General features: G+C 37.2%; 1 pseudogene; it reads right to left on the reverse strand.

The window, feature by feature from the left end:
- Window positions 1–15707: 15707 nt before the first annotated feature.
- Window positions 15708–15892, reverse strand: LOC121036588 (uncharacterized; annotated as a pseudogene).
- Between the last annotated feature and the right edge of the window lie 8965 nt (window positions 15893–24857).

The raw sequence follows: 24857 nt of genomic DNA on the forward strand, positions 1-24857 counted from the left end.
TGAGTGCTGCCAGTGTATTGCCCAACTTCTCTGCTATCTTGTGAGCTACAGCTACACTCTCTCCAGTGAGATTTGGGTCTCAGCCCTAGCAGGGGTTTACCTCTTCTCTTGGTGTTTTATTTCAGTCCTAGGGGTGATAGTTGCTGCCTCTATCTGCTACTACGACATTCTTTAGAGTTCCATTTGCCTATCAGTCAATTCCCCATTACTCTAATTCCCACGTTAAAAGTTTCTACATTAAAATTCCCCTGCTAAAATTATTGTGTGGCTTCTGTCTCCTGATTGAACCCTAATGCGTACGTTTCCCCTATACAGGAAATAAACCAATAAAATAGAATGTTTATAGGAAAGAAAATGAAATATACTTCTGATATATGCAATTATGGTGGCAAATGCCAAACATTGTTCTAAGAGAAAGAAGTCAGAAGAAAGACTACCTACCATATGATTTATATAACATTCTGAAAAACGTGGTTGTGAGGGGGAGTTAGTACGAATGTACTTGAGGGTAGCTTTTGAGATGAACCAAATATCCCATATCTAGTTTGTGGTAATGATTCCAGGACGGCATTCATTTGTCAACTTTATAGAACTATATACCCACAAAAGGAGAATTTTAATGTACGTAAATTGTACTGTATAAATCTGAACAAAAAATAAAAATATATTATGTTTTTTAGACTGTTATGAATAGATAAATATTATTCATTGAAGAATCAGAGGATTTGCTATAACTATATGTTCATTCCATTTATGGTCATGAATTTACAAGTCTTCTCTCCACCTAAAGAAGAATATTCTTGGGGCTCCTGGGTGGCTCAGTTGGTTAAGACTCAGCACTCTTGATTTCGGCTCAGGTCACGATCTCATGATTCCTGAGTTCGAGCCCCATATCTGCCTCTGTGCTGACAGCACTGAGCCTGCTTGGAATTTTTTTTTTTTTTCTCTCTCTCTCTGCCCCTCCCTGCTCACAATCTCTTGTCTCTCAAAATAAATAAATGAATATAAAAAAATAAAAAGAATATTCATTAAAAAATTTTTTAAGTTTATTTTTGAGAGAAAGAGACAGAGAGAGAGAGAGAGAGAGAGAGAGAGAGAGAGAATCCTAAGCAGGCTCCAAGCTGTCAGCACAGAGCCCAACACAGGGCTCGAACTCAGGAACTGCAGATCATGACCCGAGCCGAAGTTGGATGCTCAGCTGACTAAGCCATGGAGACAATAAGAATATACCGTAAAAAAATTTTTTTTGTAATGTTTATTTGTTTTTGAGAGAGAGAGAGAGAGCTAGGGAGGGGCAGAGAGAGAGGGAGACACAGAATCCAAAGTAGGCGCCAGGCTCCAAGCTGTCAGCACAATGCCCAATGTGGGGCTGGAACTCACGAACCATGAGATCATGACTTGAGCTGAAGTTTGATGCTTAACTGACTGAGCCACCCTCCCTGTGATAAGAATATTCTTAACATGTATTCTTATAGATTCTCCAGCAACTCCTCAAAATATGTGTCATTTTAATTGACTGCATAGTGGCCTTATGCCCTCTTACAATTTGTTTTCTCTAGCATTAATGATTATTTTTCTTTTTTCTTAAATTTTGCCATTAGCACATCATAATATTTTCTAAGATTTAGTTCCATTCTCCCCTGGAAGGCTTTTTTCTCTCAAAGGCTTTGCTTTGGTATCCTATGTCATGATCAAGTCTGGACTTGTCCTTTTGGGCCCTTCCTTCTTCTCATTTCACTGGATTCATTATCTTCTTTCTTTCTTTCTTTCTTTCTTTCTTTTCATTTTACTGTTTAATAATTTTACTCTAGAGGGGTCTGGGTGGCTCAGTTGGCTGAGTGTCTAACTCGATTTCAGCTCAGGTCATGATCTCATGGTTCTGGAGATCAAGTTCTGTGTTGTGCTCTGTGTTGATAGCACGGAGCCTACTTGGGATTCTCTCTCTTTGCCTTTCTCTCTGCTCCTCCCCCTCTCTTTCTCAAAATAAATAAATAAACTTTAAAAATAATAATTTTACTCTAGAGGCACCTGGATGGCTCAGCTGGTTGAGTGTCCAACTTCGACTCAGGTCATGATCTCATTGTCCGTGAGTTCGAGCCCCACATCAGGCTGTGTGCTGACAGCTCCGAGCCTGGAAACTGCTTTGGATTCCGTGACTCCGTCTTCCCTCCCCTGCTCATGATCCATCTCTCTCTCTCTCAAAAATAAATAAATATTTTTTAAAAATTAAAAAAAATATAATTTTATTCTCAATTCACCACTGTTTTCCTAAAACCAGATGAATGCGACTAAAAGTTTTGAGATATTAAAATATTTTCATGTTTGCTATATTTTGATAGATATAAAATTATAGGCTGAAATCATTTCCCACAGACACTTAAGGCTCTGTTTTCTTTTAATTTCAAGAATTATAGATGAGATGACTGATGCCAAGTTGATTCTCCTTCTTCTGTGCGTAAACTGGTTTTTTCTTGTGAAAGTTTTTAGTCGATACTTGAAAGTGATGTGTGAGTGGCAATCTACGTACCTATTATTTTTTTTTTTTTTTACTTTTTCTAGGAAGTTGGTGAAACCCTTCTAATTTGAAGACTTCTGTTTTCTGCCCAAGAAAATCTCCTATCCTGAGTTCTTTGGTAATTCTCTCCTTTCTGTTTCATGAAGGCTTTTTGGAAACCCCTGGTTTTCTGGCCCCATTGTTCTTTTCTGGTGGTTATTCTTCTCCCAACACCATTCGTGTGCATTTTTTAAGAGTTATTATCGTAACTGAATTAACGGGAGTTCCCTCCTTGCTGAGTCACAGATAGAAACTACACCAGGTGAGTTGTCACACAAAGGAAACTTTATTTGCAGCAAATAATGAGATCACAGGGAATAACTTCCAAAGTCATGAATCTCTGAGCAAGAGTGAAAGGATTCCTTTTATTTAGACTGATGATGAATACGTAGAAAAGGGGGCCTTGTCATCTTATACAGTGGTGGTATGAGGTAATGCATGGACCATAAGTTTACATATATGAAAACTCATATATGTGCATATGTTATGTAAATGGGACTTGTGCTCCTCCTTGGGTGGAGATTTTGGTATTATAATGAGGTAAAAGTCAGTGTTGGTCACTCCATGGGTCACTCCATGGTCCATTTGTGCAGGTGTGAGTTGGGGGTTAAGCTCAAATCGGTCTGGGTGGTCTAGGCTGCAAGAACTCTTTGTCAGGCCAGTCATTATTGCTTGAAGGATAGGTTTTATATCCACTGGAGGATGCTATGTCAGTCTGGTCTTTTGCCTGAATTAAGAGATAAGCTGGAAAGGACAGCTTCAGGAAAAATGCGGGACAAAGGTCAGGTGAGCAGTAAAGGTCAGGTTTTGGGGTCTAGCTTCTGACATTGTGATATGACTCACTGTGTCCTGAGTGCAGTTGGTTTGTGTGAGGGAAACTCATGAACAAAGAAGTATCAATGAGTTCCTAGGATTTTTTTTTTTAAATTTTAAATCTTAGGTTGTAAAGGTCAGTGTTCATTTTATCAGCATGCAGAGAAAGTCATGATGTGCAGTGGATTATACCTACAGCAATATCTATATCACTTCTCCATCTTTGTATATATTTATCTTCATTTATGTCTATATCAAATCAATACCTATACATAGTATAGATCTACCTCTATATCTATGGTAGCGGTTTTCAGTTAGGGGTGATGTTGAACCCAGGGGATATTTGACCATCACAATGAGGAAGGTACTATTGGCATATAGTGGGTAGAGATCGGAGACGTGACTAAACATCCTACATGCACCGGTCACTGTCCTTACAAAGAATTATCCAGCTCACAAGGCCAATAATGCCGACTTTGAGAAACTCTGATCCGGAGAAGTCTCTAGTAAAAATAAAATCTCTTGGTTATTTTTCCCCCATCTAACTATTCTATGTCTCCTTATTCTTATTTCTGAAAATTCCTCGCTATCATTACAATTCATTCATCTTTTCTGTTTCAGCTAATTCATTATATTTCAGTTTATTTCAACTAAGAACATCTGTACCTAGTGACTTTTTCTATTCATCTTAGTGCATACTGAATAGTGGCACGTATCTCGATGGTTTTGACTGATACTTATTCTTTGGTTCCCTTGCATGCTTGTATCTGAAACAGTACCGAATGTTATTAATATTGAGAAAGTGGAATTGTAAAATATGTATCTCTAAAGACACTATAGTTTCTTTCATATTTTGAACATCACAATATTTTTCTCCTTGATGTAAACATAGGGGTGAAAAGAATATTTGCAAAAGTAAGTAGTATACAAATATGAAGATAGAGCTCAGTGTAAAATTTATAAATATATAAAATTCCTTTGCTTTCAACACTCATGACTGTCGGGGTCTGCCAGGCTGGGAATATTGCGGCCTATTAGCAGCCAAAATGTGTTCTGAATCAGAAAATAATGTTTGATTTGAGGCCAAAATTTTTCCCAAAGAACTTATTTCTGAAATTTGTACTTCTCTAGTAAGTAACAACGTTTCCTGGAGTTAGTGACTATAAGATGTCCTAGCTCTGTGAATTGGCGAAGCCTGCAAGTGTGAGAAAATATGAGCATGAGGAATAGAAAAGTGTTGAGTCTTAATAATAGTTCAAAATCTTATTCTGCCCTTTCTGAAAGAAAAGCAAACACTCCAATGTTCTTCCAGAGATAACTGAAGTTTTTGTGCATCTTTTCTTTAAAATTTTGTATTAAAAATTTAGACCCTAGTCCCTGCTACTTACCTATTTTTTAAGTAAATGCTTCAATGATATATCAGAAAACATGTGCCTTAGGTTGGAAGAAACAGAACTCAGTATGGCTCTAACAACCAGGTGCATTTACGGGCTTAAATATCCAGAGGTGGTTCTACCTTCTGGGCGGATTGATTTGGCATTTTAAGGATGTTACTGAATTCTTGTCCATTTGAAATTCCAGGGTAGGCTTTCTTCTAAGGCAAGTTCCCCAGTGTGTTTCAAGATGACTGTCATTAATCTTTAGCGGGTATGTATGTATGTACTTCATTGGATAGGCGGAAAGAGAGAGTTCTAGTAGCTCTCTCAAAGGTCAAGATTTCTTCCTTCTCATTAGCTCCTAGAAAGAACAATTAAGTACGTATACACTGAATAGCATAGGATAGCCTTCTCAAACTTTTATGTAAATCTGGACGTACATAAGTGTCGTCCCCGGACACTGTCAAGGTAAAGGTTCTTATTTGATATATCTGGGGTGAAGTTGGATAATTTAGATTTTTAACGAGTTTCTGTGCAACATCTATGCTTGTGGTCCTTATGTCTTTCAATTGCTAAGTATTCCTCATGTTCTCTCACTGTCTATAATAATAGCTTTTGATTGACTATTCCAGAATAAAATGGCCATTACTTACTTCAAAGAAAGAAGTTCGCATCTAATACTGCTATGGCTTTTGATGGTTTTTTTTTCTCTCTCTCCATATTGAGACAAAACTTTACAAAGTTGCCTTTAAGCCAAGTAGTACTACAAGAGAACATTTTTGATAAAAAAAAAAAAAACTTTGAGAAAAGCGATTTAATTTTATTTTTGTAGTCTTTAAAAATTTTTATTAGAGTTATTTACTTTTACGACACTGTTCCAAAGAGTTTTCTCAAAGTCAAGGGAAAGCTCTTGTATTTATCTATATTTCATTCTCTCCTTCTCTCTCCTTTATTCACCTTTTTTCCTACTTTATTTTTGAAAGTTTTTATTTAAATTCCAGTATAGTTAACATACAGTATATTAGTTTCAGATGTGCAATATAATGATTCAACACTTCCGTACAACACCTGGTTGTCATCACAACAGGTGCCCGTCACCTATTTTTCCGACCCCACCCCCCATCCACCTCCCCTCTGGTAACCATCAGTTTGTCGTCTAGAGTGAAGAGTCCATTTTGTGGTTTGCCTCTCTCTTTCTCCCTTCCTTTTCCCTTTGCTCATTTGTCTTGTTTCTTAAATTCCACATATGAGTCAGAAAAGTAATTTTATTTTTCAATTTTGATTAATGTTTTCAATTTAAACTCAAGTTAGTTAACATATAGTGTAGCCTTAGCTTCAGGAGTAGAACACAGTAATTCATCTCTTATATATGACACCCAGTGCTAATCCAAAAAAGTACCCTCCTTAATGCCCATCACCCATTCAATCCTTCCCCCCCATTCATCTCCCCTCCAGTAACCCTGTTTTTTTCTCTGTATTTAAGAGTATCTTATGATTCACCTCCCTCTTTGTTTTTATCTTATTTTTCCTTCCTTTGTCCTATGATTCTCTGTGTGTTTCTCAAATTCCATTACCGATTGAAATTATATGACATCTCTATTTCTCTGACTTATTTCACTTAGCATAATACACTCTAGTTCATCCACGTTATTGCAAATGGCAATATTTCATCATTGTTGATTGCCAAGTAGTATTCCATTGTATCTATATACCACATCTCCTTTATCCATTCATCAGTCAGTGACTATTTGGGCTCTTTCCATAATTTGTCTATTGTTGATAGTGCTATTATAAACATTGGGGTACATGTGCCCCTTTGAATTGGCATTTTTGTATCCTTTGGATAAATACCTAGTAGTGCAATTGCTGGGTTATAGGTTAATTCTATTTTTATTTTATTTTTTTGAGGAACCTCCATACTGTTTTCCAAAGTGGCTGTACCAGTTAGCATTCCCACCAACAATGCAAAAGAGTTCCCCTTTCTACACAGCCTCACCAATATCTGTTGTTTCCTGAGTTGTGAATTTTAACCATTCTGACAGGTATGAGGTGGTATCTCTTTGTGGTTTTGATTTGTATTTCCCTGATGATAACTGATGTTCAGCATGTTTTCATGTGTCTATTAGCCATCTGGATGTCTTCTTTGGAAAACTGTCCATTCAGGTCTTCTGCCAATTTCTTCACTGGATTATTTGTTTTCACAATACTGTGGTATCGGCACAAAAAAGACACATAGACTAATGTAATCAAATACGGAACCCAGAAATGGACCTACAAATATATGGCCAACCAATCTTTGACAAAGCAAGAAAGAGTATCCAATGGAAAAAGACAGTCTCTTTAGCAAATGGTGCTGGGAGAACTGGACAGTTCTGCCATGCAGAAAATGAACCTGGACCACTTAATGGACCACTTACCAGAAAATGAACCTGGTACATGCAGAAAAATGAACCTGGACCACTTTCTTACACCATACACAAAAATAAACTCAAAATGGATGAAAGACCTAAATGTGAGACAGGAAACCATCAAAATCATAGAGGAGAAAACAGGCAACAGTCTCTTTGACCCAGACTGCAACAACTTCTTACGTGATGTGTCTCCAGAGGCAAGGGAAACAAAAGCAAAAATGAACTATTGGGACTTATCAAGATAAAAAAAAAAAACTTCTGCATAGCAAAGGAAACAACAAAACTAAAAGGCAACCATCGGAATGGGAGAAGATATTTGCAAATGACATATCAGATAAAGGGTTAGTATGAAAAAAGTAATTTTAAAAGACAATTCCCACATGATTTCTTATTGTCATTTGTTTGAAAATTGTACTAGAGATAAAAGAAAATATCAAGAAAATATTTTCCCAGATTTCAAAATAAAATGATAAAAATGCTACTCTAACATGTAGTGTTTTGAATAAATCACTCACTCCATCTTGGTATAAATCTGTAATCTTGACACTAGAAAATTATTTTAGAAGCAAATAAAAACTACAGCTTAGCCTTTTTTGAAGTGCTGTATCACAGTTGTGACCCAAAGAAAGAATTGAGGACATTCTAACAGAGGATTCTTTAACTTCCTCTTCAAAGAATGTGCATTTGCTAATTACCCAAATTTACCTCACAGTAAAAAGTATAATGTTCATTAGAAAAGTCACAGACTGGGGCACCTGGGTGGCTCAGTTGGTTAAGTGTCCGACTTTGGCTCAGGTCATGAGTTTGAGCCCTGCTTTGGGCTCTGTGCTGACAGCTCAGAGCCTGGAGCCCTCTTCAGATTCTGTGTCTTCTCTCTCTCTGCCCCTCCCCCGCTCACACTCTATCTCTCTTTCAAAATAAATAAACATTAAAAAAGTTTTTTTTTAAATAAGAAAAATAAAAAGAAAAGTCACCGAAAATTTCATATTGAAGTTTGAGTATCTCCTCTGCTGTAAGTTTTTAGTTAAAAGCTACCATAAGTTGTGGTTATTCCTTTTTTGAAATTGTTCATTGACTTTCCAGAGCTCAAAACACACATTGCCATTAAATTTCTTAGTTTATATCCTGTAATGACCTTCCTAGACTTCTGATTTCACTGATCATTCCTTCTCTTCTCTCTCAAAAATTGTTCCACAGAAAAACCTAATTTCTTGACAACTGATCTTTGTGATCTCCAGTCATTCATTCATATCTCCCTCTTCCCCCCACTGTCTTTCCAAAGTTCACACTTTATCCCTCCATTGGCCTTTCTCTTTTCTTTCTTGGAGTATGCCCATATTTCAAAACTTATTGAAATCTCTATTACACTCAAGGCTATAGCAATCTTTCCTCCATCAACATTTGTAATACTACCTTGTAGAACACATGAATTAATCATGAAGTCCATTGTATCCTTTTTATACTATTGCCTTATAACCTTTAATTCATTCATTGTTTTTTAATATGTATAGGTTATACCATTTGTCTTTCGCTAGCAACTTTCTCTATCTGTCTATCTATCTAAAGAGAGAGATAGATCTATATAGATATAGATACATCTAGACATAGATAGATATAGAATATCTCTATAGATAGATAGATACATAGATAGATGATAGATATAGTGTTTATATACATATATATGTAGGTATATACATATGTGTGTGTGTCACTCAAAATATATTGAGCTGGTTTGCTATATTAAAAAAAAAACTATTACACATCGAACTACTATATTTTGAAAAAAATAGCTGCAACAAGTATTATCTAAAGAATATTTTCTTTACTACATTGTTGAATGCTTATCCTGGAATAAGAAATATAAATGTTTCCTCATGTCAGAAGAAAAAATTTAAATCTGAACATGGAATTATCTATTCAAAAATTCATGTTACATTGGTGGATTACTTAGTTTTTCAGAAGAATTTAGAACTAAGAAGGATTTACTTTTGTGATCTCTAATTTACACGAGCCAAATTACACTAAGGTTGGTTAAGAAGACAAGATAATTTCCAGGGATGTTTCAAAATATTTTAATGAGCCTCTTGCTGTTTTAAAAACTACAATCTTGGATATATATTCAGGTTTCTTTCTTATTCTGTTCATAAATTTTGCACTTTTTCGCCTATTAAGTTTTTACAAATTTCAAAAAGTGGCCAAATGTACCTTCTGGCCAAGTACAAAAGCATGATGGGAGGTTCTTGGTGCTCCAATACTCCACAGTCTGAATTTACATGAGTTTCATCCTACCAGTATATCATGAGACAGAGGCTTTTATAATTATTCTACCAGAATTTTGTCACCTTGGGTGCACACTAGCATCACCTGGAGAGCTTATAATAAAATACTAAAACCCAAGAATTATTATACAGCAAATAAATCTAAGTTTCGGTGGGTAGGAGTGGTCAAAAATAAAGATTTTTAAATACTTCAAATGATTCAAATGTATGGTCAGGGTTAAGATTAATTGACTTGGGGAATGACCATTGGGTAAATATCTTAAAGATTCTCACATATGGTGTGCAGCCCACCATTTGTACTATTATTCAGGGCCCACAAACGTTAGGGGGAGGCTTGCCTTTTCTCTCCCGTGGATCTTTACTTCTGATCTGAGCAAAGAATGGGCTTTAATGCTTAGCTATTAAAACATAATTTTAATCCTAGGAACTTTCTTGCTTTCAACAGCAAGGTAAGTTTTCTCTTTGCCTGGAGACTGTTTACTACCTACTAGTAGGAGATTCTAACTTTTTTTTTTTCCATTTTATGTCATTTGTACTTCTATGGATTGAATTCAATGTTATGTGCTCTCCACGATACACTCTGGTAACTACACTCCACCCAGGTAAAGTTAAATTCTCAGCAGGTCCCAAAGTTTGCTTTCCCTGGGGATGTCTTTACTTAGAAAAAGCGAACAAAGATCTTCCCTTTTCTTCCATCAAGAATGGGTCATTACAGCATGCAAGACTTTTGGTAAGAGTTTGACTTCTCTTTTAGTTTTTCCATTGACAGAGAATATGCAGGCAAAGACAACAACAGTACTTGCTCTCCTTCACTAGTTATCTCTCATTGCAAAAGAATGTACTTTTAATAGAGTTTATACCTTTTCTTTCACATCATTTCATTTAAACTCTTCACTTGGAAGAGGTCCTTTAAGTTCTTTACTAGTACTCAAAACTAAAATAATGCCATAAAGAAGACTTGATGAGAGAACATTTTGTTAATTTCAATAAAATAAGTATTTTTGTTTCTATCCATCCTATTGTAATTTTAGCCCTCTTCACTTTTCCAGGACTCCATGTCATAAATTATCCCCTTATGACTTCAAGTGCTCCCTTATTATTGACTTTTTTCCTTGGCATGTATAGATTTTTCCTTTCACAGTAATAGAGAAAACAGTAATCTTGTACTCTGTGCTCCACATCCAGCCACCTTTCTGCACTTCTTCTCCCTCTAAACGCCAAGAATAACAAATCTACAATCCGTGCTCATGATTTCCACCTCCTTTTTCTTCCCATTGAATTCTCCATGTGTTGTAACTTGACTTCCATCCCAAAGATTTCTCTAAGTCTGCCTTAATTATCTCCTTAGGAACCCCCTTTGCATCCATCCAAGTTCTTATCTAACTTGGTCCCTTGGGCATTTAACAATATTCTTTTGCAATCCTTTTCTTAGTTCCTTTGACTCTAATCATACTTATTTTCATTCTGTTTCTCTAATCATTTCTGTCCCTACTCCTTTCAGGCACTGCTATCTCTCTCCAAGGCTTGAAAAGTGCCATTCCATAGAATCTGTTTTTACATTTTTCTCTTCTCAATTTTCACACATCCCTAAACAATTCCTTCCATGTTAGTTCCTTGACCTATCATCTGCATCACAATGACTTTAATATTGAATTGACTATAAAAATGTGTTTTTTATAGGATACTCCAATCAATTCATCGAAAGCCAAATTCATCCCCCTCCTGTTGTCATTCACTCAAACATTTGGTCAATAAATAATTATTGAACATCTTCTTTTGTGAGGTATTATTTTAAGTGTGATGAAAAGAACCATGAGCAAAAATGCCAATGTCTAAGTTCTAACACAAATGGAGCAGAAAGAGTACTTGAGTAACTGGGAGAATAGTGTAATAAAGGGAAGATTGTAGGACGTTCACAATTGAAAGGGAACATTTGAAGTGTGATTTTATTGAGGATAAACTTGAAATGTTGAGGATACAACCAAGCAGAGGAGTCTTGTAGGGAGTTAAATGTCAGTTTGGAGTTCAGGAGAGAGACCTTCGTTGTATACAATAAATAAGAGGGCTCAGGACTTAGATAATAAGATTCATGACATTGAATAAAAGCATCAAGGAGGTCATTGTAGATACAGAATGTCAGAGGTCTATTGGAGTCTTTGGAAAAACCAACATTTGGATATTAGGGAGATGGAAATAGAACAGCAAAAGTCAGTGGAAGGTAAGAGAACCAGGGCAGAATGATTTCTTGGAAGCCGACTTAAAGAGACATTTCAAGAAGGAGGGAGTAGCACTTACTCTTGGAAATCCAATTAATATTTTGAGGAAGGTAATTCTAAGCATTTCTATTTGTACTGATGTCAGGATCATATCCACATATCCGGTGAAATGTGGAGGTGCTACCCTTGGGTCAAAGGTTAAAGGAAAGGTGGAAGACAAAGCCACCTAAAAATATTTTTAGGCTAACAATCCATGTACATAAAGAACAAAGTAACTTTCAAAGTCAACATGGACCTCATTCAAATGTAGGGTTTTGCTTTTTTAGAAGGAAATATGTAAATCAGGGGGAAAAAAACTAAGAACTTCTAGTAAACTTGGCTTTAAGATCAAATTTAAAAACCCCATTATTTTTAAAAGGGAAATAAATATTACCCCATCATGGCAGAACATTTTAATTGATTCTACATTTACTATCATCAACGTGGAGGGAAGATTTGTATCTATTATTGGAAATTTATTTATTTATTAAATCATTATGCTTTCTGTTAATTCAATATTTGGTGGTTAGGTGAAGCAAGTTCTGATAAGTATAGAGAACACTATTACTCTCTTCCTTAGTAGATTCACATATTCACCCTCTGCATACTCATGGAAGTTTCCTAAAACCATTTGTTGTGCATGATTGAACTGGAATATTTCTTTCTGCTTTGTCTTTTACTTTCTAAAGAAAGACATGCAGATGAATCTTAGGACTGAAATGACTTTTCTATGAATTATAAGGTGTCCCTGGTAACTGAAGATACAGACTTCTCATCTTCTAGCAGATGATGCCTTTAACTGAGTTATTTTGCAGAAGAGGGACACTCACAAGATTAAAAAATATAGTTAGAAATTAGTTAGGTTTTGAGTGTCCTTTGGTGATTTAGAGTCAGAGACCTTCTCATGACTTCCTTAACATCCGTAACACTGTCCCTTGATTGTGGGTTTGGCTTCTGGCTTTGTCCAGCAAAGCCGAGGACAGCAGAAAAAGATTACTCAAGACTCTACGTAAGTCAAGAGAACTGAGAGGGAGGCTACGGGAAGTCTCCCTGAGCTGCTCTCAAGCTCCTGCATTTATTAAGCATACGTTTAGGGAAACATTGTGCAATATGTCAGGGGGCTATGTGCTAGTAAGAAAGTATAGAAAGCATGCAGAAAAACAAGTTAAGGCATTCCCAAGACTACAAAAGAGCAGATGAAGAAAGCAGGGTGGAAAACAAGATAAGATATTCCATATGATAACGTGGTCTGAGGAATTCATGAGCACGGGCAGGACCCAACCCCTAGATATACATTGACTAGATAAGCGAAGCATGGTTGTTTTCAGCAAGGCCAGAAAGCAGTGTTCTGCTTTGGAATGCATTCCTTATAATCTCCTAACCCAGGACATGGCTATTTGATTTCCCACATAAGATGCCTGGGGGGGGGGGGGGGGGGGGGGGGGGGGGGGGGCGTCCTTCCCATAGCCTGTGTTTTAAGGTAGAATAGGAGTGCCAGAACTGAGCTACCTGGCCTACTACAATTTGATAAATTGTACACAATTTATATAATTGTACAATTTGATAAAGACCACAAGGCTTTACCAAAGGTCAGCAGATGAGACTGGAGAAGACATTCTAGAATAGCATGTTCTCTCTTTGTACCTTTTTAGGAGGTGTTGGGTAGAAATGTGAATCCTGCTATGATCATTTTGCCTCTTGGTAGGAAGTGAGCCTAAGGACAAGACTCGTAGAAGACAGAGGAGACTAATTAAAAAATCCTGCTTGCTGGGGTACCTGGGTGGCTCAGTAGGTTAATGGAGTGTAATTTAGGATCAGACCAGAGTAGTCAACTTTTGTCTCCACGAGAGTATTGTTTACAACTTGGCCATCCCCTGCCTATTAACTGTTTCCCTATTTCAACCAAGAAATTTTCACAGCATCCAACAACCCAAATGAACATTCAAATTTCATAATAAGCATAGACTACTTATGCACATGCAAGTTTGTTACAAATGAGGATAAATAATGAATTACCCATGACCACAGGGTTTGAGTGTGATCAATTTTTAAATTTTGTGTGAAAAGCAGTATTTAGAAGTTCTTTTTGAATTTGTTTATTTATCAGATTGGTGCTTGGGAAGACAAAAAATAAACATACCAATAAAATTATTTTTCATCTATTAAATAGGGTGAGGAAATAAATATATAATAAATGAAAAAAAATTAAATCCACTTTCTTGGAACAACACATTTAAAACATTTAAACATACAGTTAAAAACATAGAGAGAGAGAGAGAGAGAGAGAGAGAGAGAGAGTTTGTTTAATGCTTAATGTTAAAGAAGACGCTCATATTTTTTAAAATGAATTTTTATGTTAAATACCAGCTATCTTTTGGATAACTGACATTAATACTTTTTCTTTGCTTTTGTTACATCTGTTGTGATTATTTACATGCAATGATTACAAATTAGCATAGCATAAACCCAGATGCAGTGTACCAGTATTTCCTAACTTGGTGAAAATATGAATCACTTAAAAAATGACTCACATATAATTATACATTCTTTGGCAAAATAAATATGTTCTTGGAAATTTCAAGAGGTTTTAAATAGGATTTCCATTATTTAATGAATTAAAATATATTCCATGCCAAAGTGTTAATTATGATATCATATTGTATCAAATTAGGATGCATCCAGAGTAGTGACAGGCAAACATTTTATGCAAAGAGATAAATAATAAATATCCTAGCTTTGTGATTCATAAGGTCTCTGTTGCAACTAAATGCTATTTCAGCCCTGAGTGCGGTCAGAGACAATAGGTAAATTAATGGGATTATTGTGTTCCATCAAAGCTTTACCTACAAAAAACGGGCTCTAGGTTGGATTTGATCCATAGTCCACTGTTTTGCTGACCTCTGATCTAGATTTTTAAAATATGTAGTTTCCTGATTCCTAATTAGACAAATGTATTCAGTGTTCCTTAAGTAACACATATTTATTTATTATGTACACTAATAATCTACATATATGTGTAAATATGATTTTCTAATATTTTTTAAAGTAAAAGTAATATCACAAAGGTTAATCAGAATGATCCTATTATCATCAAAAGTTAAACTTGCCATTTATTTGGGACTAAACATATAAAGAAAGGAAAAATGGGGCACCTGGGTGGCTCAGTCGGTTAATTGTCTGACTTCAGCTCAGCTCATGAACTTGCGGTTTTGGGGTACAAGCCCTGCGTGGGGCTCTGTGTTGAGAGCTCAGAACCTGGAGCCTGCTTCAGATTCTGTGTCTCCCTCTCCCTCTCTGCTCCTCCCCACTCATGCTGTGTCTCTCACTCTCACAAAAATAAATAAACATCACAAAATTAAAACAGAAAAAAGAAAGGAAAAAATATTTTAGTGAATTCATGAAATCATCTTTATGATACTTCACATTTTTGTCAGAATTCTATTTCTAATAAATTTTCTTGTGACGTTTCATTTGATACTTTTAACAATTCTAGGCTAGCATATATTAGCATAGTAAATGTTAATACAGCAAATGTGAATATATTTTAGGTCTGGTCTTAGAAAGTCTTATCTATTCACATGATCATCATGAAGTTTTAACTTCAGTGTTTAATCATTATTATTAATGTCAACTTGTATAAAAATTTCTATAACGGAAATATACTTAGAGCATGCGCACCTTATCTTTTATCTCACATTTGCCATCAAAACTGATCATACTAAAAAAAGCGATCCAGTGTTAGCTGCAATAAGTAAAGAGCTTGGAAAGTGTTGCTTCATTATTACAATAAGAAAAAGCTTAATGGACTGATAATTAATCACTTTTCTTGGATATATCAGAGAGTTAAGATAGCAGACCCAAACACGACCTTCTAACATGAAGAGACAGCAAATCTGAGAGTCACAGCCTAGGTCTCCTGATCTGGGGCCTCTGCTGCTCAAGCCATTACCCGGTAGAACACTTGAATGGGAATTTTTATAAATTGTTGGAGGCTGACTGTATACTGGCCTAAGAGTGAGAAACTCCTGTGGGCATGGTCATGGTGGTGGGTTACTTCCAGAAACCTTACCAGGTTCTAATGGTAATGAGTCAGGAAGGATTACAGGTGGCTCTGGCAAAGAGAGAAGAGCCATTAGATTTCAATTAGCAATAATCAAGCTTTGGATAAACCTCATTGGCTACGATATTGCCACTGGGCAAAGCTTTAGGAGCCGTTAGAAACCCCAAGACTGTTCTTCCGTAACAAAGGACTACTCTCCATCCTTAAGAATTTCTCCGGAGTCCTATCTAACCTATGGGAATGCACTTCCTTAACTCTAGCCCCCTCTAGTCTTCAGGTTTCACCCCGGGGTGGGGGGAGGCGGGCAGGGGGAGAAGCCAATAAACACTCGTGAAAGTCACAGTTCAAGGATTCAGGCCAAGTGAAATACTGACATAAGACTATAGAATACTTCCTTTCCTCAGCATCCTGCCCTGGCAGCAACAGGGCTCCAGGTTAATAACAGTGGATTACAGATGAAAGGGTTGCAAGACAAAGGCTCTAGCTAAGAGAGTGCCTTTAGCAAATCTCAAAGACAACAGAGGAGACAAAACAAGACAGGAGAGGGATTTGAAGCTTCTGGCACTTCCACCTATGGCAAATATTAAACAAACAGAACTCTGAACCAGATTAGCATAAACCATTACACAAAGGCCTATTTACTCAATACATCATGTCCAGATGTCAACAAAAGAGTTACAAAGTATGCTAAAGGGTGAGGAAAAACACAGTCCAAGAGACAAGGCAAACGTCAGGAACAGGCCAATATAAAACAGATGTTAAAATTAGCATACAGGGGCTTTAAAATAGCCATGATTAACACGTGATGGGCACTAATGCAAAAAGTTGACACCATGGAAGTCGAGATGGGTAATGTAAGCAAACAGATGAAAACACTAAGAAAGAACTAAGATGGAATGTTAGAAATGAAAGACACTGCAACAGGTATAAGAATGTCTTTGATCATCTTCTCAATAGACCGGACACAGCTGAGAAAAAAATCAGTGCGCTGGAATACACGACCATAGAAACATCCCAAACTGAAATGCAGAGAAGAATCAGGAAGAAGAACAGGAAAAGGAATAAGAAAGAGAGACAGAAAGAAAGACAGAGAGACAGAAAGAACAAAGGGGAAAAAAAATGAAGGAAAAGACAGTATCTAAGAGCTAAGGGACAATTTCAAAAGAATCAATGTGTGTGTGATGAGAATACCAAAAAGGGAAGAAATAAAATGCTATTTGGTTGTCTCCCAATGTAGTATGCATTAGAAATTATGAACCCACTGTGCATGATTACTAGAATTGAACAATTAAATATTTTTTTCTAGTGGAATCCAGATTTCTTTTTGTTAAAGTGGGAAGCTACAGATAACCAAGGAGAGAGGCCAGAATGCTCCATTTAACAATGGATCTCATTTGTGTACGTCACTATGAAGTCAACATGTGTGGTTTAATACAGTTATAGATGTTAACATATAGACATATTTAAGGATCTGTGTATATACACCTTATACTATATGCACATATGTTTTCCTGTTCTGTTCGCTAAGATAGCCAAGAAGTCAAGACACTCAAGTAGCAATGAACATGCCTAGCTCCTAGATATTCATTTCTAATTCTAATCTCCAACAAAATAAATCAGGGTTCCTTAGATAAACCGCTAATGTTAGGACGGGAGCAAGAAATATACAAGATCAGCCTGAGTATTTTGTAGTTTTAGAAAGTAAGAGAGTACACAACATACACACAAACACACACACACACACACACTTCACAATGATTTGGGCATATTAAAGTCACCGACTGAAAAAACTTATCAAGCAAACTGTAAGAGACTCAACTATAGAGAACAAACTGAGGGTTGATGGAGGGAGGTGGGCGGGGGGATGGGCTAAATGGGTGATGAGTATGAAGGACGGCACTTGTTATGATGAGCATTGCATGTTACATGTAAGTGATGAATCACTAAATTCTACTCCTGAAACCGATATTACACTATATGCTAACTAAATAGAATTTAAATAAAAATCTGAAGACAAAAAAGAAAAAAAAAAAAAAAAAAGAAAAAGGAAAACCTTCCTCACACCAAAGCTAGAAAAAGGAATACTGGATTATGACCCAAAGTATAAAATAAAGATCCATGAGTCCATAGTTTTATAAATAAAGATCCAAGTAAATGGGAGAGAAGAGACAAATCCCTCATGCTGAAGAATTTCAAATAATGTATGTGTTTACACTGGCTTCGTGATAGCTCAGCGTAATCCCCACTTATGGGTGGGCGGCACATACTGAGTTCTTTCCCCAAGGCACGGGATGGAAAGACTGAGAAAAACAACTTCACCTAGGGGTGCCTGGGTGGCTCCGTTGGTTAAGCGTCCAACTTTGGCTCAGGGCCTGATCGCGTGGTTTGTGAGTTCGAGCCCCGCGTCGGGCTCTGTGCTGACAGCTCAGAGCCTGGAGCCTGCTTTGGATTCTGTGTCTCCCCATCTCTCAGCCCCTCCCCTGCTCATGCTCTGTGTCTCTCTGTCTCTCAGTAATAAATAAATGTTAAAAAAAAAACTTTTTTAAAAGAGGTATGCTCCTGTCAAGCAGCACCTCGGTCAGGTGATCAAGAACATTATCAACACTGACAAGTTATATTAATATGGGTATACGTTTACCAGGGTAAATATACACCCTTGATATGATGTAATGAAAATAGCAGCTTACCTTTGTGGTCTTCCTCTGAGACATCCATAACCACCATCTAATCGTGAGAAACATACCAAATTCCAATAAAGAGGCATCCTGCAGCTTACTTCACCAGTACTCCTCAAAACTGTCAAGTTCATCAAAAACAGAAGTCTGAAAAACTGTCATAACCGATAGGATCCTAAAGAAACATGACACCTGAATACAATGTGTTGCCCACGATGTGCTCCTAGGGCAGATAAAGGACATTAAATAAAAGCCACGGGAATATGAAAAAGTATAAATGTTAGTTAATGATTATGTAAATATTGGTTGCTTAATTGTAACAAGCATACCATACTAATGTAAGATGTTAGTAATAGAGAGATCAGGGTGTGGGGTTATGAGAACTCTCTACACAATCTTCATAATTCTTCTGTAAATCTAAAATAGCTCTAAAAAGTAAAAGGTATTATAAAAATCAAAGCATCAAGTAATGTGCTTCATCATTAAGATTTAAGACTATTTAAAATGCTAAGGCAATTACATTCATAAATGTATCTATTCAGTGTCATTTCTTAAAATTTTCTCTTTTAATGTTTATTTATTTTTGAAGAACAGAGAGAGCATGAGTGGGGAAAAAGCAGAGAGAAGGAGACACAGAATCTGAAAGCAGGCTCCAGGCTCTGAGTTGTCAGCGCAGAGCCCGACGCGGGGCTCAAACTTATGAACCGTGAAATCATGACCTGAGCCGAAGCTGGACGCTTAACTGACTGAGCCACCCAGGCACGCCAGTATTCAGTGTCATTTCTTATTGTTACTTATGTGCTTGTTATGTTTGCTCACAGTGATGCTCAGCTTAACATTATCCTCTTTGACATGCCCTCTCTCCACATTAAAATAAAATGAGTCCCACAATTTAAAGTTGCGGCCAAATTCTACTTAATGATATTAACAAGTGCCCTCAGTATGCTAATAACCTTCTCTTATATATCACTAACTTCCTCAAAATACATCCTAAGGATTTGTATTATTAACTGTAAAGTCTTACATTGCTCTCTGAACTACATGAATATATATAGATGATGTTTATTTCTGTGCTTAAATGTTAGGCTGAGTACTGCTTTTACAACTCCCCATTAAACCTCCTGGCCTCACAAAGAGCAGATTTTGTAGTTTTTCTACAAAACCAAATCAGCAGTAGTGAAAAACAGCTCTGTTTAATACCTAAATAAATGGTTTTTTTCTCTCTTTTTTCGAAGTTTATTTATTTATTTTGAAAAAGGGACATCATGGGGCGCCTGGGTGGCGCAGTCGGTTAAGCGTCCGACTTCAGCCAGGTCACGATCTCGCGGTCCGTGATTCGAGCCCCGCGTCGGGGATGGCTCAGAGCCTGGAGCCTGTTTCCGATTCTGTGTCTCCCTCTCTCTCTGCCCCTCCCCCGTTCATGCTCTGTCTCTCTCTGTCCCAAAAATAAATAAAACGTTAAAAAAAATTTTTTTTAAAAATAAAAAAAAAAAAGAAAAAGGGACATCAGGGAGGGGCAGAGAGAGAGAGAGAGAGGAAGAGAGAAATCCAAGCAGGCTCCATGCTGTCAGCACAGAACCCACAAACTGTGAGATCATGACCTGAGCTGAACCCAGGAATATAAAGGTTTTTTAATGATTCTCCTTGTGTCTGAAAATATTGCTTGATATTTTAAGGATCTATTGAAACAACGACTAAATTCCTCACGTTTGGAGATGGTAGGGCAGAAGAGAGGGGGAAAAGAAAACCTTTACATTCTCACTGAATTCTTGTTCTTGAGGAAATATATGGATTTGTTCTCTCATTGGCTTTGGTGGTGGTGGTGAAGGTGATAGTGATGTTGGTACTGATGGGAGGAAAGATGTTGATATTGACGCTACTGCTATTGATGGGGGCAATGTGATGGTGGTGATGATGGCTGTATTCTTAGACCGGTGATTGCGTGGATATTGGTAATCGTGGTGGTAGGTATTGGTATTGGAGTTGGTAGGGGAAATATGTGAAAAAAGGAGCAAAATTCCTACATGTTCTTGGGGCATGCAATCTAAAACTCACAAAGTATTGGCCTTGAAGGGAGGCGATGTGGTTGATGAGGCAGTTCTCAGAACATGATTGTTGGGTGTAGTTGCGTTGCAAACTTGGGCTCTGGAATTTCCTTAACAGCCATGGGTTGCTCTCAGTGTCCTTGGCCAACAATGGGCAATATGGCTATATAGTACAAGGCTCATGTGCTCACATTTTCCAGGGGCTCCCCTAGTATCATTTGGTCTATTTACTACTCCAGGACAAGACATTAGGGATTAAAAAATAAACATTGGGACAGTTTCCTCTAAGTACATTGACAGTTAACCTTTTTTAAGCTTAGCGTATGTATCTTGGAGGAGAGAGAGAGGGCCAGGATGCTCAGATGTTTATACAAAATGAAATTCCTCTCAGTCTAAAGCGTTTCACCAGACGGTCACTAACTTGCAGGTGTGCAATACCACAGGATTCACAAACACTCGATTAAACAAATGTAAGGAAAATCCCTTGGCAATGTTACAGCTTTTCTACATCTGATGGGGAGGTGGTAAGGTCGCTATAAGACATGAGATTTAAATGGTAAAAATCAATGATAGAGGGCAGTGTAAACAAAAACAAATGTGCACACCAAAATCTAGGACCTACACTTTTGAAAATCAAAATGCCATTGAAGCGCATAAATGGTCTAAGTCTTGTTCAAAAACTGAAATGACTTACTCTCAAATGTGGATAACCTTGTAACACTTTGGGGGATATTTTTCGGCATATGTTTAGCATCTTACGGTTTAAAGCAAGTTAGAAATAGGGGTGCCTGGGTGGCGCAGTCCCTTAGGCATCTGACTCTCGATCTTGGCTCAGGTCATGGTCTCCCGGGTTCGTGAGTTTCGGCTGCATTGGGCTCTGAGCCAATGGCGTGGGGCCTGCTTGGGATTCTGTCTCTCCTTCTTTCTGCCCCTCCTGTGGTTGTGTGCCCTCTCTCTCTCTCTCTCTCTCTCTCAAAGATAAATAAACTTAAAATTGAAAAAAAAAATTAAAGTAACTTAGAAATAATAGGCAATTGATTATAGCTGATTCTTTCACCGCTCTTTCCTTACCGTCAAATAAAGCACATTTTGCACCTTACACTATATTTTTATTCAGTTGTCAAATATTTAGGGAATGTTAACTGGGTGTCACCACGTCCCAGTCAGAGGGCTCTGACTTCCAGTAGTTATAATAAGAAGTGGCCAAGCTCTGGAGTCTGAAAGTCTCACATCCTGGACCCTCCACTTACAAGCCATGTGGTATTGGGCAATTTGTTCTTTCTGTGCCTCACTTTCTTAATCTGTAAGATGAACCAATGACTATTTCTTTTGGAGAATCACATGATGTAACATAACTAAAGAAACTAAATGTGAAGAACATGCTATGTAACTTTAAAAACGCCTATCCTTTCACCAAAAAAAAAAAAAAAAAGCAAAAGGAGTTTGCAAATAAACTGCATTAAATTGCACATAAATCATGAAAAGTTTTATTCCAAAATTCAAGTCTGACAGTGTGACTATCACGATAGATACATTTGTGTGGCTCTGTCCTCGTGTATTAAATAGCTTCACCTCCAGGATTTGTTGGCACCATTTAATTCAACCACATTGAAATGTTGATAAGCATTTGGGTCTCTGTAGAGAAGATCCCCTTCCTTTTTTCTACAACATAACCCTTACTCTCATTCATTTTTTTGTTTGGCAAATCCTCATTCCATAAGATCTGTACCTTGGGGCACCTGGGTGGCTCAGCCAGTTAAGCATTGACTCTTGATCTTGGCTCAGGTCATGATCTTGCAGTTCAAGGGGTCAAGCCCCGCGTCAGGCTCAACACCGACAGCTTGGAGCCTGTTTGGGATCCCTTCTCTCCTTCTCTCTCTGCCCCTCCCCTGCTAGTGCTCTTTCTCGCTCTCTTTCTTAAAATAAATAAACTTAACTAAAAGATCTATGTCTTATGTGTTTCTTTCTGACAACTTTGCTTCCCTAATTTTTATTTTCACTTTCCTTTGTGCATAGACACTTTGAGACATATTGCACTGAAATGCTATCGTTCTTTACATGCAAAATGAAGATAGTAATAATTTCTTTTTTTAAAAAGTGTATTTATTTTTGAGAGAGAGAGAGAGCATGAGGAGGGGAGAAGCAGAGAGAGAGGGAGACACAGAATCCAAAGCAGGCTCCAGGCTCTGAGCTGTCAGCACAGAGCCCGACGCGGGGCTTGAACTCACAAACCATGAGATCATGACCTGAGCCGAAGTCGGACATTTAACCAACTGAGCCACCCAGGTGCGCCAAGGTAGTAATAATTTCTACCTCAGAGAGTATCTGTTAATATTAAATGAGAAGAGCTTACAAATTGGTTGGCATAATGCACTTACATAGTAAGCGTTCAAGAAATATTAACTGATGGTATTCGTGTGTTAGTTTTATATTCGTGCTTGTATCACTCATGCATAGCATATATGTCACATTTAACAACCTCCACACATATTTAAATAAGTGAAATAAAGCAAACATTAACTTAGTCAATAAAATATATCATGGGAAACAGCACATTTGCTAAATATTGAAGTCTTTGAATGGATGACATGAATTTAAAAAGTTAATTTATTTGTATTGATGCAATATTTTAAAAATCAAGTGGCTATTTTATATGTTTTCTATTAGCATTATTGGCACCAAATATATTTCCATGAATTTAATAGGTAGGAAATTTGCACATTTAAAATATAATTCTTTTTGCTAAGAGGTTTATAGAATCTTCTCACAATGGGCTTCGGACTGGATTTGGATGACAGATTAAACACTTATTCTGCCTCAAAACTTTGACATGCCAGAAAGAACAAGGAAGATATAAATAAGAAGATTCTGGAATACAGAAAGCAGATGGAAAAAGAGCAAAGAAACTGACACCCTAAGCCCCTTCTAGGAAACCGTCACTGCAAAGGTAAGAGCAGGTAGAGAGAAACAGAAGCTCTCAAAGATGCTGGCAGTTAAGGGGTCCTGGAGCTATTCTCAGGGACACCAATTAAGACAGAGCTTTCTTATTAGTTCCACTGGCCCCATCACCATCGCCACACCCCCTCAATGGGAATTTGCTGATTTGTATTAAGACTAAAAGTATGACTTCTTCTTTGCCAGGTTGATTACCATCTTCTCTGAAAGTGTCCCACTCACCACCAGAAACACACATACACCTAAGAGTGAAATCATATTAAAATATAAAAGATGGATACGAATATAAAAGATATATCCAATAGATTTCAAAGTTGGGCAAATTAGATCAGAGCCCCTTTGATATCACAGATTTACAGCACTATTGAAACCAGTCATGTTAACTAATGGCTTGTAGTATTACTTATGAAATAAGGATAGTCAAATATGAGATCCTAGCAGGTCTTTGTTTGCTTTTCATGAATAAAATGTAGTATAAAGTATATGAAGCTGTGAAAACAAGTCCTTTTTAATTTTAAACTATAAGTAAGTTAATATTATCAGAATTTCCATTACACTCTGAGAGTTTCGTGTTAATGCTTATGCTGAAAATTATAACTTTGGGTGAGCTGGGATATTAACATATACCTGCGATACCCTTCAAAATGCATTAGCATTGTATAAAGAGGCAACATACTTTAAACAGTCTAATCTAATGGTAAAGGATGGATGAAATTAAATAATAGTTCCTATCTACAATGAGGTATTACTCATCCAGATTAAAAGCTTTTATAACTTAGTGGATTTTTAAATCCTATAGTCTAGCAGAACAGGAAGGAAAAAAAGAGGCCTCAGGCCCTAGATTATCTGTTTTATTGTTGGAATAGGACTCTTGGATGGGTAAGGTATGCCTTAGACTTTAATAGTCTGAATCACTACTATGAAACGGCCGCCCCCCCCCCCCCCCCAACACACACACTTATCCCCAGCCACTGTTTACACTCATTCATTAGCTGGGGATATTTGTTTTTAAGGGAAACAAAAGAGAGACTTCTTTTGTGTTGTTGTGTTTCTGTAGGACAACAGATAGCATAGGAGGGCGGGAAAGATTATATTACATATTTTCCCCTCTTCATCTCTTTGGGATTGGATTCCTTGAAGGTAGCAGTAGAAGTCTCAGAAATACCTAGGGCAAGGAAAATGGTCAGGGCTAATGAAATGGTTCTCTTCCTTCATGTAGACTCTAGCAACACTGTGGGAGATTGGATGTTTTTACTGTATCTGTAGAATATAGGTGGGGACATCTGCCAACAGTGTCATGGTGAAAGGGATATTGAGCTGGAGAGAAAGAAGGAAGAACAGGTAGACGTTTGGTAGTGAGAGCAGTTGTATCAATAAGGACAGGCAAGGTTACACTGAAAATAACAAAACGAAACAAAACCACCGCTCCCAATA

Source organism: Herpailurus yagouaroundi, unplaced genomic scaffold, assembly GCF_014898765.1.
Source record: "Herpailurus yagouaroundi ecotype Mexico unplaced genomic scaffold, PumYag 162, whole genome shotgun sequence".
Classification (NCBI taxonomy): Eukaryota; Metazoa; Chordata; class Mammalia; order Carnivora; family Felidae; genus Herpailurus; species Herpailurus yagouaroundi.